Genomic DNA, 14,750 nt, shown 5'->3' with positions numbered 1-14,750 from the left:
TGTGTGTGTGCACAAGTTCAGTCAGCATGACCGCTTGCTACCGAACACACTCATTTGTCAAGACAAACGAGTGACACAGGAAGAAAGGCGGATGGGGTGGCAAACCTCCAGCTAGAGCCAGAAAAAAGTAACACAGTGTACTTTATTACCTGGAAGTGGGAAAATGAGTTTTGTCAACAAATGGCCCATCTATTTCCCCTCACATCAATGGACTCGTGGCACTTGATTTATCTTCTCTGTATTGGAAGCAATGGAGTGAAAAAGGGAGGGACGGCAATGAAAGTGGGGAGGATGGACTCCTGCTGCCTTTACGTTTTGTGCGAATAACCACAGAAAGAGCTTAAATGTTTCACTAAATGAACCTTACATAGGGGCGATTCTGATCAGAACAAAAAAAAAAAATCAAACAGTAAATGCAAAAAACTGTTCTCAGAATGACAGATGGTGGCTCTCCATCATCTCGGGTGCATTTTAGTACAAACATTTATCTTTTGATCCTCTGAAGGGACCTGTCCCGGGTGTTTTTTAACAGGAATCTACAACCAAAATTATTCCAACAGCTATGCTACCAACAGCATAATTTCTGATTTAAAAACAAGTACATTAAGTTCAGTAGGGATGCTTGTTTCTGCCCCAGAAAAACAACATTTTTGCTATCCATGAGTCAAAATGTGGGATTATTATCTCAAATGTTTGAGCCAGAAACTTAATGTCTTGGCCTGTGGTTTCTGTCATTTTGAACTTGGCCCTCTGACCACCACTACCAGTAGGCAACGGGTGAAGTGTCTTGCCCAAGGACACAACGACCGAGACTGTCGGAGCCGGGGCTCGAACCGGTACCCTTCCAATTATGAGACAAATGCCTAACTCTTGAGCCACGATCGCCCCGAAGGTAATAGTGATGAGAGCGGTGAAGACAGTTATTAAGGAGAGAAGGCTAACAGAAACAGAAATGAATATAAAGCATCAAGCCAATTTCTTCATTAAGGGTTGAGAAAGTCTATCCCATCTGTCACAGTGCGAGAATGATCAGGTGATCAGTCCATCACAAGAACATCTCAAAGATACCTACAACAAGTTAAGCTCAAATTTACAATTTATAATCACAAATCAATCCCTGCATGGTTTTATACTGTGGACTGGGCACAGGATGAGCATGCAGACTCCACACAAAAAAGTTTCCACACCCACCACAGATACTGTTACCTGCCTATTGTCAGGTAACAGTATCTTATAGTCTTTTCACTTGTGATCAGTGTTTTTGTTAAAGTTGCCTGACTGTATAGTAGCTAAAGTTATAGCTTTGGCTAGCAATCAATCAGCCCTTAGCTTTCAAACAACTTACTGCAAAGTTTGATGCTGGTGAGAAAACTGAGAAAACATTGAGAAAGGAAATGAAAGAGAACATGAGGAGTAAGCTAATTACGGTGAGTGGAAGTTAAATAAGTGTTTCTTGGCTGGAACCGATGCTCATTTGTTTTTAAGACTAATTTATGGTTGGAGGGGGCTGAGAGTGGAGATGTATTGTGTTTATGCTCATTTATTTCTGGTTACCTCCTGTGGCTTTAGTTATTATGTTCTGCTCACTGGTCGATACTTTTTCAGCTTTTCTTATTTGAATTAGATTTCTAGGAATGAATGCCATCATATGTGATGGATTCTCTCGCATAAATATGTACACTTGGGTTTTAAGGGGTATTTATTATTTTCTTCTTTTTTGGGGTTGTATGGAAGCCCCAAACGCAATTTCATTGTTCTTGACAATGACAATAAATAAATACTATACTATACTATACTATACTATAAATGCATATTTTCTTCCTATGTGACGAACACAGAAGCAGTTAGGTTTTTTTATTATAGTTTATATATATATTAGAAAGGACTAGGGTCCGCCTGTACTGCCGACCCCAAAAGTTTCCTAGAGCGCCTGCGAATTGTGAAAAACCTTGATTTTCGAATGTGGTTAAAAAATGTCTTTAAATGTCTATTTATATAGTTTAAACCCTAAATATGCCCCCAAACACTTTAATTTCATTTCAGTCAGCTCAAAAAATATATATAAAAAATGTAAAGTTAAAAACATATATGTACTGTACTGAAATGCTATGTGTCAAGCAGTGCTACAATTAAAAATCCGAACCACAACTTCAAGAGTGTTCACTGTATCATTTTGGTCACTTAACCAATGATACTTGAAGTAGTTCAAATATCATGAGTGAAGGCATAAGTAACCGCTATGTAAATTCAAGTTTAGGATTTGAACCCAGCCTATTAAGCCTAAAGGTGCTACTGTTTCCACTACACTATCCAGCTGCCTAAACTTTATTCTTATGCTTTTAATCATCATGTGGAAGCCAAATGCTCTGGTTACTGTTAATACTCTTTTTTTTTTGTCATAGTTTGGATAAAGAAAATGTAAAAAGAACAACTAATAATAATGTGAAATGAAAGTAGTGTAATTGTAGCTCTTGTGTTGATCAAGCTGATCCAACATTATAGTTAACATCAGTATTGTGATGCATGGCCTCCAAATGCCTGCTTGCTCCTCAAATGGATTACCTACTAAATTATCCCTCTTCTCAGACTCACTTGAAAATGTATGAGACCGTCACTCATTTGACTTCACATAAATATTTTAGTCTGGTTAGTCGCTGAGGCATAGCTGTGAGTATAAATCAATATTTGTGTTGGTGCAGTACGTGCACTATATGTATGTATTGCATTGGTGCTTGTGTGCGTGTTTGTGAGCAGGCTTTAAAACAGAATATTAAAACATTAAAGTTGACAGAATGACAGAGTGTACTGCGCAGGGTGTTGTGGATAATTGAAATGCCAAAACCTCAAGATGGCTGCTTCATTTTAACTTGAATTTACAACTTCCATCACAAGCCATTAATGTTGAAAATATTTTATGAGGAAGCAGTGAGGGGATTCATTTATCTGAGAAAATATTCAACTTAACAGTCACCTCAAAGTCGAAAGAAACGAGGTCTCAGTGCATTCACTCAGACATGGCAGAAAAAGGCAGGGGATTTGCATCACTTGTACCTGTAGCTCTGTTTAAACAAAGATTTTCTCTAAAAGCAGAACATGGTCTTGACAACTCCTATAGCGTAAGAGTAGCTAGAGTATATGGATGGGGTATGGGCTTAATTGCCTTTTCATGCCTAAAAAGGTGTGACACATCCCCCTAGTTCCTATCTTACCACATGCATTAACTGAAGTAAATCCCTGAAGTCTGGTGTCAGTGTCCATGTTATGTTACAGAGTCATCTAAGATAAATTTCAGAATATGGTATCTTCTTGCGCAACTTGTCTCATTTCCCATGAGTCTATACAATAGAGATACAACATCACCTGCAGTTACCACATAAATATGACATAGGCAAAGCAGTGGGAGCATTATTTAGCAGACATCAGCATGATGTATACTTCAAAATGTTAATTGGATATGTATATATTCTTATGATCCTTGAACTAAATTGAATAGTTTAAAGATCACAGTATTTGTTTACGAAGGAATAATTATTTAAAAAAAATGGAGTTCATATGCATGAGAGTGACACTGGTCATGTTTATACATTTACTGGCTTAATGTTAGTTCCCTGCTTTCACTTTCAAAAGAGCTGAAGAGAGTAGTTGATCCTGTTGATCTGCCATGTTTTTGTGTTTTGGTGGTTCATAAATAAAGCTGAAATAAGCTTTTACATAACATTTGGGCTGCTGTTGCAAAGTGTTTGTGCTGATTTTATTGGCAGAGTTGAAACTCTTCAGTTGAGTCAGTGTGTTGGCAACGTTTACGCACTATTGCCCTCTGCGACACTGCTGTGTAACTTTACCTGGTTTTCAGCTTTATGGCTGAGTTGCTGTGGTTCCTAAATGCTTTAGATTCTAAAGAATGTGTCATTCTAAAGTTTCTTTCACAAACATGCCTGTGGCAATGGGACTAAAGCCACCCGAATTCAAAGCGTAAGTGGTGTGGCAAGACACAAAAGACTGCAAGAAATGTAACTAAAGCAGCCAAACTTCCACAATTAGACAGTTTAAGTACATCCTAAAATCTAAATAAGATTATGGTGTTAACAAGTCTAAAAAAAAATCCCTCATCAATATATTGATGATATTGCCTAAGAGAAGCATGTATAATGTAAACAGAATTGGCCCTAATACTGAACCAGGCGGAACTCCATAATTAACATTAGTATTTGAAGAGGACTGTCCATTTACATGAATAATTTGGAGTCTATTAGACAGATATTATACAAACCACTGCAGCAAACTATTTTTCTAGGCTAAATTTTCCTTGATGTAAATATGTAAAAATTGTGTATGTTTCTGTTCTGTGTCTTGTGTACTGTTTGTTTGTATATGTGTCTTTCTTGCTGCTGTTACAACCAAATTTCCCCTTGTGGGACAATGAAAGGATTCTTCTTCTTCTTCTTCTTCTTAAATGATGATCTTCTAAATTTTTGACATGCCATTTCCTTTCCAGTTTACGAGTCATCTGCTTTAAGGTGTGCATTTCAAAGTTATACCAGGAAGTCAAGTACCTCTGATTTGAGGCTCTCTTTTGTACAGGAGCTACAGTAAGACAATGCGATAGTCAACCTCTGTTGGAATAGTGTTCAGGTAGCTTCTCTGCTTGTTGTGGGTATGAGACATGAGAGATGATAACAATAGGTGTATAATGTTCTTAAACTTATTTACAACAATTTCAGAAAAACATCTACTGTGATGAAATATACTCTCCACTGTTGTGTAATCCATTAAAGGTTAAGCATCAGACTTTCAAATGAATTAAAACTGGTGGTGTGGAAAATTGCTGCAACAGCGCCCCCTCGGCCTGTGCTTCGAGGATTCTGATAGTATGACTCGGGGGTGTTGATTCATTCAAACTAACATAATCATCCTGCTGTAACCAGGTTTCTGTAAGGCAGAGTAAATCGATTTGTTAGTCAATTTTTAAATAATGAGCTAATAGAGACTTGGAAAAGAGACCTAAAGTTTAATAATCTGCATTTCACTGTTTTACTCTTTGGGGCAGATGTGGATACTGTATTGTTTCTTCTTTGTTATTTTTTATGTCAAAGTCATTTTTTGTCGATTTTCACTTTGTTTTTGTCTGTTTGGGAGCTGACACGGTCTCTAAAGGGGATGGGGTTTGGGGAGGATAACAGGGGGAGAAAAGTTGCAGAAAGGCATGTAAGATTGCAACTCTGCTTCCTGTCCCAACTCTGGATAGTCACGATAGTCACAAACATTTTGTCTTTAAAAAGTGTCTGCTGATGTTGACTATAATGTCGCTGAAGACACTCTAGTTGGCAAGATCTAGAACAAGCGAGGAAGATCAATGTCATCTTCCGAGGTCAGTCAGCTTGGACTCAAAAAACCAGTGTAGGTTCTACACTTCAACAAATAGGGCATACTATCAGTGTAGGTATAGATGTGCCGCTAGGTGCATTTTGTGAGCTTCTTCAGTCCCCTGTTTGCGTCAACCTCTGTAAGAAAAAAACTGTTTTTTGCTGCTGCCGTCAGATTGATGTACGCCTATAGCTTCAGTTTTCACAGGAACTAAGAGCAAGAAAATTAATAGTTTCTTGTACTGTTTTTATACTGCAATACACACGGGAAATACTGTTCAAGGTTAATATAAAGACACATGTATTAAAGTTTTTTTTCCTACCTGGCCTATCTGGATAATGATATATCTCTGATAATACTTTTGTGGATATTTAAGGGATAATGGAAACAAAAATATACCAGTAACACTGTTTTAAGAGTCCATTTAAAAAGACAGCACAGTTCACTGCAGGCACAGAAAAATCATGATGAAGATCCAAAAGTTTCAGTCAGAATGAACTTTTCCAGATGTCATGGGTTAATTTCTCACATTTTTATCCTAGCATTTTTTTCTATTATTATATATCTGATGCTAGTTACTGCAGTTCAGGGTGAAAAGGCTTTATGTGGGACTCTGCTGAAATGTTTCTTCACAAATTAGAAAATCCTTTGTCTGGAACCAGAGTCACCCATGTCAGATGTCAGCTGCTCTGCTGAGCCTGTGGTTACATTAATTTTGTAAGCTGCTGCGTGGCAGTAAAACATGTTTAAGATGCAAAATCTTCACTGACAATAGTGACATGTGCACAAGGTTAAAGCTGCATTGGGTTACAATGGCCATATCAGACGAAAACTGGCAGAGAGACAGAATAATTACATCTTGTCAAATAGTCTAACACTCTGAAGACAGCAGCACTTCATTCTAGCACTGAGCTTTGTCACAAAAACAACAAAAAAGGAACAAAATGTCACATGACGTGAACAGTACTTCTCGCAAAGACAATAACACAGCTGTGGGAAGAATTTCATTCTTCTGAATTATGCAAAACTATCATCCATGGCGAATTAAAGAGTCCCTTCACCAACAACAAAATCTTTTTTTCTGCTCGTTGTCAGTGCATCAGTATATGGCAGTTTCTAGCTCGCAGATTTCTTTGATAGTCATAGTTTTTCAAACTGTTTTCTGTAAACCATAGCGATGGTTGTGGGGTAAATCTCAGTAGATCAGCAGTTTCTGAAATATTGAGCAACCATGCCATATTCCGTCAGTTAAATCACCTTATTTCCCATTCTAATGTTTGGTTTGAACTTCAGGTGATCTTGACCATTTTACTAGCTTGAGCAGTTGAACAGGTGTACCTAAAGAAGTGGCTGGTGTATAAAGTTCTGTTTTTGTTGAAAGTGGTTGGTGTCCATTTTTTTTGCCATTTTTCCTATTCATGTAAGAGTTTCAGTATTATTTCATTATAAATTTGGTTTGGCTGCTATTTTAAATCCCAGCGTGTTTCCTAATAATATAGCCGTCAATACAGGTTTTACTAGCTATCCCAAATGAGTCTTGACTTATGATGTCTTTACTGTCTTCATGGTGTATTCTTGGATCAGTCAGTTTTAGTGTCACAGAAAGCTGCGAGGTGAACTCTGTGCTCTGCCTCTGTGCATCTGCAGTGCAAATTGATTTTTCATGTCACTGCTGCTCACTGTCAGTGTGTGTGTGTGTGTGTGTTACTCTGTAGGTTTGTGTGTGCAGTGACAGTGTATGTAGAAGAACTAGCAAACATATTAGGGTCAATCAATAAAACGCAGAGTCACCTGGACTCAGAAGGACTTCCAAGACTTCCAGACTCTCTTACTGTACCTCCTTGTCCATCTGTTTCTTCTCCTTCTGCACTTCTTTGTTTTCTTCTCTAGCCCGGGACTCATGACCTTTTGCCCGAACAGCAAAATGTCAGAGGATACTAATAATGTCAGCTCATCAGGAAAGAACAGGCTGTTGTTATAGAGACTGCATCACGCTCACAGGTTTGGTGAGAATTTTCTGGCTGAGTGAGAAACACTGACCATCATAGTGTAGCCGAGCGGTAAATTTATAATGACATTTTCCACTTTAGTGAAATAAATATCACTTTAATTTCTAAAAAGAGTTCTTAAAGTTTTGATTACTGTGTATGTTACTGCAAGTTACTGAGTAATTTTCATCTTATTGTTTGTGCTGTTTTGTTTGTTATCTGCGTGTTTTGTGCACGTCAATATGTTCATTGCGTTGTTTGGTGTAGTTGCACATTTTGATCACCAGAGGGCATTGCTCGGGAGTTGACTGCAGTTTCACGACACTTCGCACAAATGCATCTTCCTGTTGTCTATGCTTGGATGCTTGGATGTGAAACGTTATCACGAGGTGATATTTTTGGCAAGAAATTGAAGACCTGCATGTGCAGCACATGGTGGTTCTTTCCTGCGTGTAGAGGATAAGTTGTAAGTTGATAAGATTGTTGGGGAATCCAAAGTAAATTGCCATATTTCTTTTATCTTTTTTATTCTGTTCATTTGCCACATGTCGTCTCTTGTTGCCAAAGTCAGGTACAAGTCCATATTCCTGTTGTTGGACAAAAGTAAAGAGAAAAAAGACATTTGTGTTTATTCTGTCTTCACTGACAATAAAAGACTGCAGATTAAGAGCCCCAATAATTGTGTCCTGTGAGGCTACACATTTCCTGGGCTACAACAGTTTATTTTATTTAACCTTCCCCAAGTTGCATTTGTGTGCTGGAAAGAGTGTTTTTTTAGACTTTAACCACTTCCACAATATCTAGAGCTTTTAGTCTAAATGAAAAACAAGAAACAATGCATAATGTGTCGCTGTGTTATGGCAAAAACACGTTTTACTTTTTACTTTGTCCAGCACTTTGGTCAACCTGCGTTTTTAAAAAATGTGCTTATAAATAAATTGATTGATTGATGTCTATGTTACAAGAAAACCGTATAAAAAGTTGTAATTTAAAGGGTTAGGAACCTCCGTGTTAAATAAATAATAAAAACCTTGTCGAGAACTTTGCTTTGATTGTGTGAGATTTGAGCTGTAATCCTGACTGACATGATTAAGTATCATTGTTAGGAAATGTTCATGGCACTGCTCCTTCGACAAAGCTTCTGTAGCTTATCTCAAATTGAAGTTCTTAATATGTTCCTTCACATAACGGAAATCCTATTTGACCACTGGGATAATATGACATGTAACAGACTGAGGAGTTGCCCCTGTGGGGATTTATTCCCTCTCCCACTGCTCTATGTCTTTCCTTTTTTAGACGGCGCACTGTGGAGATGGGATATATGTCATACCACTGATAACAGCAAGTCTGTTGCTTTCCCTAGGAAAAAAAATGTGCAGGAATAGCTGTCGGATATTTCTTCAGGAATGAGTATCAGAGCTGCATGTGTATATAACTCTGCTTTTTTCTTCCACATTACGTTTTATACGTCTTTTACTTTGTTTCTGTCATTTGGTCTTTCTTTGTTGAGTGGACAGAATTTTTTTTTTGACTATTTGACTGTTTCAGTTTTTTAGTAAACAAAGATGGATGTATGGTAGTTTATCATCTACACCACAAAATAAGACTTTATTTCCTTTTTTAATGGGATTAGAGGCTATTGTGTGTGGATGTGTCTCAGCCATGTGTGTGAGAGCGATAGACAGAGATGGAGGGCCGTGAACCTGACAAGAGGTTTACACCCAAATTCCATTACATGGCTAAAACAGCTTCACGATGAACTGGCCGTTATTAATGACATTGAATGTGAGCAAATGCCAACTCCCAGTCAGCCATCTATGTATATAAAATATGGCTTGACATTTATGTATTTAAAATGAAGATATCCCATCCGTCCATCCATGTGTCCAGCTGTCTGTCCATCCACTTGTTTGATGTTGCAAGGGCAGCATTTGAGGCAGAAATGCCCAAATGCCCCTCTTTCCCTAACCACCAGCATATATTTCAATTGATTTAATAATAAAAGAAAAGTTTATTTCATGTAAGTTATTCTTTTTTCTTTTTTCTTTTTTTTTGTGTCCTTTTTGGATCTTTAGTCATCAGAATTGTTGTCTTAAGGCTAAGAAAGATGCCAAGCGGATTTATTTTACCAAGTGGATCATCATGGCCTTGCCATATTGGTCCATTTGATTGACCTTTATTATAATTATGAATTTATTTTATTTTCAGTTGCTACAAACGGGACAGACATGACTGGGGGATAGGACAGGGAGAGAGAATGAAAGAAAGAGAGGGAGAGAAGGAAAACCAAAGGGGAGAAGAGACGGTGAGAAGGGGGGGAAGAAAGAAAAAAACAAACAAACAAAAAAAACAAAACACCTGGGTCACCTGTATGGAGGGAAAAAAAAAACAGAAGAGAAAGCAAACAACAAAGAGCAACATAATAAAAAAACAGCACCATCACAATAAACTAGCTAGCAGTAGATATCAGTAGATACTAAATAATAAACGATATTGTGCAGCACGCAAGATAGACAGCACACAATGTGCTTTGAGGCAGCAGCCAAGAAAGCTGTAGTCCGCGTCTGTGAATACCCGTGTGTACACCTGTGTGCATACCTGTGTGGATCAGCATGCTTGCATTCCAAAGGTTTCTCCATGTAACGATCTGCTAGGGAGTGTGGGGGAGCCACAGCCCCGTCCTCCAGGGTATGAAGCAGGTATGGAGGAGATCAAAACTCCAGACATCCAGAGGCCCCCAGAACACAAGAGACCAAGGAAGACCAACAGAGGGGCAGCCGCGCCACTGTCCCAGTAAGAGCTGAGGAGAGTCCCAGATGAGGGCTCACTCAGCAGCCGCGGAGCAGAAGCCAGGGGGAGTTGCAGTGACGCGCCCGTGAGCTCCGCCGGCAGCCAGCTGTGCCTGAGTGACCGAGCCCCAGGCCGAGAGGCCGGGGGCACCCCACCTCCGAAGTGGCCCGAGCAAGCCCCAGGCTCCAGGCCCCGATAAGCGGCCGCCAAGGAGTGTGCCGGTGTGTACCCGGACGCCCACCCCCAGACACAAAGAACCACCAACGCACCGATGTCTGAGGGAGTTCGCCACTGGCAGGGGAAGTGGTGGTGGGTGGAGATAGGCCTCCAAACCTTGGAGGGCCTGAGATGTCCCCAGAGAGGTGGCGCCTGACACCCAACCTGACATATAGACACAGACATACAGGCACACACAGATACAAACATCCATTCCCACCCTCATGCTCTCATATGCACTCACTCCACACTCAACCAACGTGGAGACAGACATAAAGAGACGCTGTACACACGATCACACTCCCCAAGCGTACTCTACGAACCGGGTCTAGGTAGCCTTGCCCCTGGAGGGGGAACTGCACCCAGACCCAGGTGGTGTTACCCTTTTCCCTGCGGTGGGGAGAGGCAGACCGCCCCGACTCCGCAGCAGCAGGGAGGCCCCACACTCCAGACTGCATGTAAGTTATTCTGACATTTTGCACTACAAAGAATAAAGTAACAACTCATTGATTTTTTTTCAACACAGGAATCTCCAACAAATGTTAACAGAAACTTTCACACAAATTCCAATTCAAAGTTGGCCGGAGTCGCTCACTTTGACCAGCTCAAAAAGCAACATTGATTTACTGTCACAAAAATAATACAAGTTGCAGTTAAAAAAACAAACAAAACATTGTTGTTTCTATTTACTCCAAGAAAAACAACTAAAATAAACTTCTGATTTCAGACACTGATATGCTTTATGTTCTTGCCCTCGTCATGTTATTGATATTAATTAAAATAAAAAATCTTTTACTCTAATTTCAGTATCAAAACTTCTTTAACATGAAGCAGTCTGTCCTTCCAAAATAACCCAAAATAATTCAGTTGAAAGCACTATATTTGGCTTCACGACAGGAAGGCAGTAGTGTTTTTTCACCCGCTTCTCTGGGTGTAGAAAGCTCCAGTTGTTCTGTTGGTTTGTTATGATTCTCATATGGAGAATAATTACAGCAGCTCAGCCTCGCTTTGTGTTTTGTGTGGCACCAGATGATCTGAAAATGTGGATTGTTTGTAAATTGCGTTGCAGCTTCAAACCATGAGCTCGAATGTCGAGTGAACAGAACGGGACTATGTTGAAGCAGCACAGCTGGCTTTGTGTGTGTGTGCGTGTGTGTGTGTGTGTGTGTGTGTGTGTTTGTTTGTTACATTATGAGTTAGCTTTAGCCATTAAATTAAAAAAAAACAATCACATGGCAGGACAGACCCACTGGATTTTACAATTTTGTGCGTGGGGATGGTCTACGTGCTCTCAGACGATGGTGTGACTCAGTCCACATTCTTAAAACATTTTTGCACACACTCAGGAATGACTTCTCTTGGGTCTTTAGGAACAAACCGCAGTGAGATTTAAAACTTTAAACAGCTTCTTGTCTCTCAGTGGCAGGCAGGCTGCATAAAATAATTAATCTAAACTCAATATTAATCTGCACACAAATTCTGGATTTCCTAATCAGAAGGCAACTGGACTTCCTTAGAACCTAAAGAAGTCCAGTTGCCTTCTCTTTATGTATGCAAGACCTCCATGAGCTGGATGATTGAAAACCTAGACAGATCATTGATGAGGTACCGAAAATACATACAACTGCTAAGTTTATCTTCCTGGAATTAATGTGAGTAGAAAGTAAGAAATCATTTTTTATGCTTTTATTCAATAACATTCAGTATATTGCAAACCTCTGTGTTTTTGAGGAGCCAAGTGCAGGATACAGAGACACATAATCATAAAGTCAGTGTTTATTCCTCATTGTCTGAAAAAAAGAAAAAAAAAACTCAGTCCAAAATCTTTGAATCCACACAAAGATGAGTATTTAAAAGCCTGGAAATCTTAAAATCCAAGCATGAAACCAGGAACACGGGGACTACACAGCCACTGAACAAAGAGATGACAGGAATGTTTATACAAACACATACTGATAGGGGACTGAATGCAGAAAGTAGACGCGACTGAACTCAGTAAAGAGCAGGTTAACACACTCAGGGAATCAAGGGAAGATGGGAAGTAAACCTGAAACAGGACATGCAGAAAACAAAACACAAAGTAAAACAGGAAACAAGCAAAGGACTTAAGATGGGCCTCGATATAAATGCATGACAAACAAGGAAACACAAAAGAAGCGAGGCAGTGGGAGGAGGTTCACAGCAAAGCTACATATACTAAACACAATGAACTAACCAAATCTCCAGCTAAACATTAAATAAACAATAACAAAACAAGGTCATAATAACAGGAATACAAAGCAGAAATTCAAATTCTAAATACTGCAACAGAAACTCAAAGCTAAATATATTCACTAAAAGTAGAAAAAAACCCACACAAATTGTTTTTTTACTGGAATACAGACGAGCACAGAAAGGATAAAGAAAAGCAGTACGGACAACAGTAACAAAGAGAAAGTCCATTAAGACAATGAAACCAAACATAAAACACCTAAGAACGAATGAAAGACGTCTGCTTAACATGCTGAACCGTCATCATTAACGTATTTTATTAATACTTTTGTACATCATCTTTTTTTTACAAACTTTCAATTGAAAGTAATTTATAGGACAATGTAAAAGACCGAAAAGTAAATAATACAATAAAACACCTAAAAAACATATTTAGTAAACTATCACAGTCAAAGGAAATAAAAAGGATTCCACCCATCAGAAATGTAAAATGAAGCAGAAACACACATTGACCACAGTGCTGGACCTCTTTGTCATGCAGATACGAGTTCATCAGAAAGGGATCTAAAAAACATTCTGGGGTAAACCTATCACTACCATTTTCAAAGCTGAATATCGGTGAGAAACATCAGACAAAGCTGGAACGATATCTTCCTTCTGCTGCCATTTTGCCAAGATTAAAAATATTATAAATGTTACTGCTGCAAATTTCATTTAGATTAGATTTTTTGGTCTTTTTAGTGAAGAAGTTGGACATACATGTATTTTTGTTTAGTAAAACTGGTGGATGGACAAAACCAGACATTACACTTTTGTACTTTTTGTCCTTTTTTTTGCTGTCTTAGCTTTTCTTGCTAAACGCTTTTCTCTCCATGGGCCGATGACAGAAACTGAGTGTAAAAAATGTTGATACACTCATTAGAGTAACTACTAACTGCAGATCAGCTTCTACTGGTGCAGTTATTTTACTGCTGTGGGCTTCACATGCCAGGCTACATGCAGGCTTACTGTATGATCAACGATGTGAAACTTGCAAACAGCCTGAGAGGAATATCTGCCAATACTACTCAAGAATAAAATGGAAACAAGCTCTTATTTAAAAGTGTTGCAGTTTAATATCATAGACACAGAAGAACAGAATGAAGATCTTTTAATGTAAATAACAGAGACATGGATGTGTTAGTTTGGTGTGGAAGAACTTGACTGGCCTGCAGGATCCTGACCTGATAGAAGAACTTTGGGATGAATTAGACTGGAGACTGCACACCAGACCTCAACCAATATCAGTGTCTCACCTCACCAAAGTACTTCTGGAACAATGTTCAGAAATTCCCATAAACATTCTCCTAAACTTTGTGGAAAGCCTTCGCAGAAGACTTGAAGCTAATATAGCTGCAAAGGTTGGAATAACAATCTTAAAACCTATGGATCAAGAGTGGGACATCACTCAAATTTATACGCATGAGAAGTCAGACAAGTGAGTACTTACTGGCAATATAGTGTGTATATATGATAATACAATACAATAAGAACAAAGCCTCTGTATATGTGTGAGAAAAGCCACATGAAACACATGAACCAAAATACAAATACAGACAGAAAAAGTCAGATTTACTTCATCAAAACTGTGCAAAAACTGAATATTTAGAGAAGACATGCTGTGTGCGTGGTAGCCAAAGAGAGGCTTCAAAACAGATTTATTCAAAAGCTGGATCACAGTCTCTTCTCCAACTGTTGGCACAGGTGAGTAAAGAGACTTCAGTACAGCTGAACCATCCCAGGATTAATACTAAAAATGAAGAAGTGAAGGAAGTGAAGCGATGGACTGAGACTGGAAAGAAATCAAAGTTGGCTCTCTCTGCGAACACCAGCAGGACCTCTTCAAATTTATCATCCCCTAATGGACCGTGAAGCCATCAGCACCAGCGAATGCTTCAGAGTTATCGCATTTCCAATAAATTAGAGGCAAACTCTGTCATTCAGAAAGAGGCTGGTGCATCTGGCGGTGTTTTACACGAACATCCAAAGATTAACAGTTTGCAGATTAGAGGTTAGAAATTCTTTCGTATTATTTTTCAAGTTCTCAAATAAGTTACCACCTGAAAGGGTTTCCCATTCTCTGCACATTTGAGATCCAGGATTCATACAGCTCACAAGTCATGGCAAGGGTCCACAGAGCAG

The sequence above is a fragment of the Pundamilia nyererei genome, unplaced genomic scaffold, assembly GCF_000239375.1.
Source record: "Pundamilia nyererei isolate P.nyererei 1_Seehausen unplaced genomic scaffold, PunNye1.0 scaffold00074, whole genome shotgun sequence".
NCBI classification, from domain to species: Eukaryota; Metazoa; Chordata; class Actinopteri; order Cichliformes; family Cichlidae; genus Pundamilia; species Pundamilia nyererei.
This window is presented reverse-complemented; position numbering follows the sequence as displayed.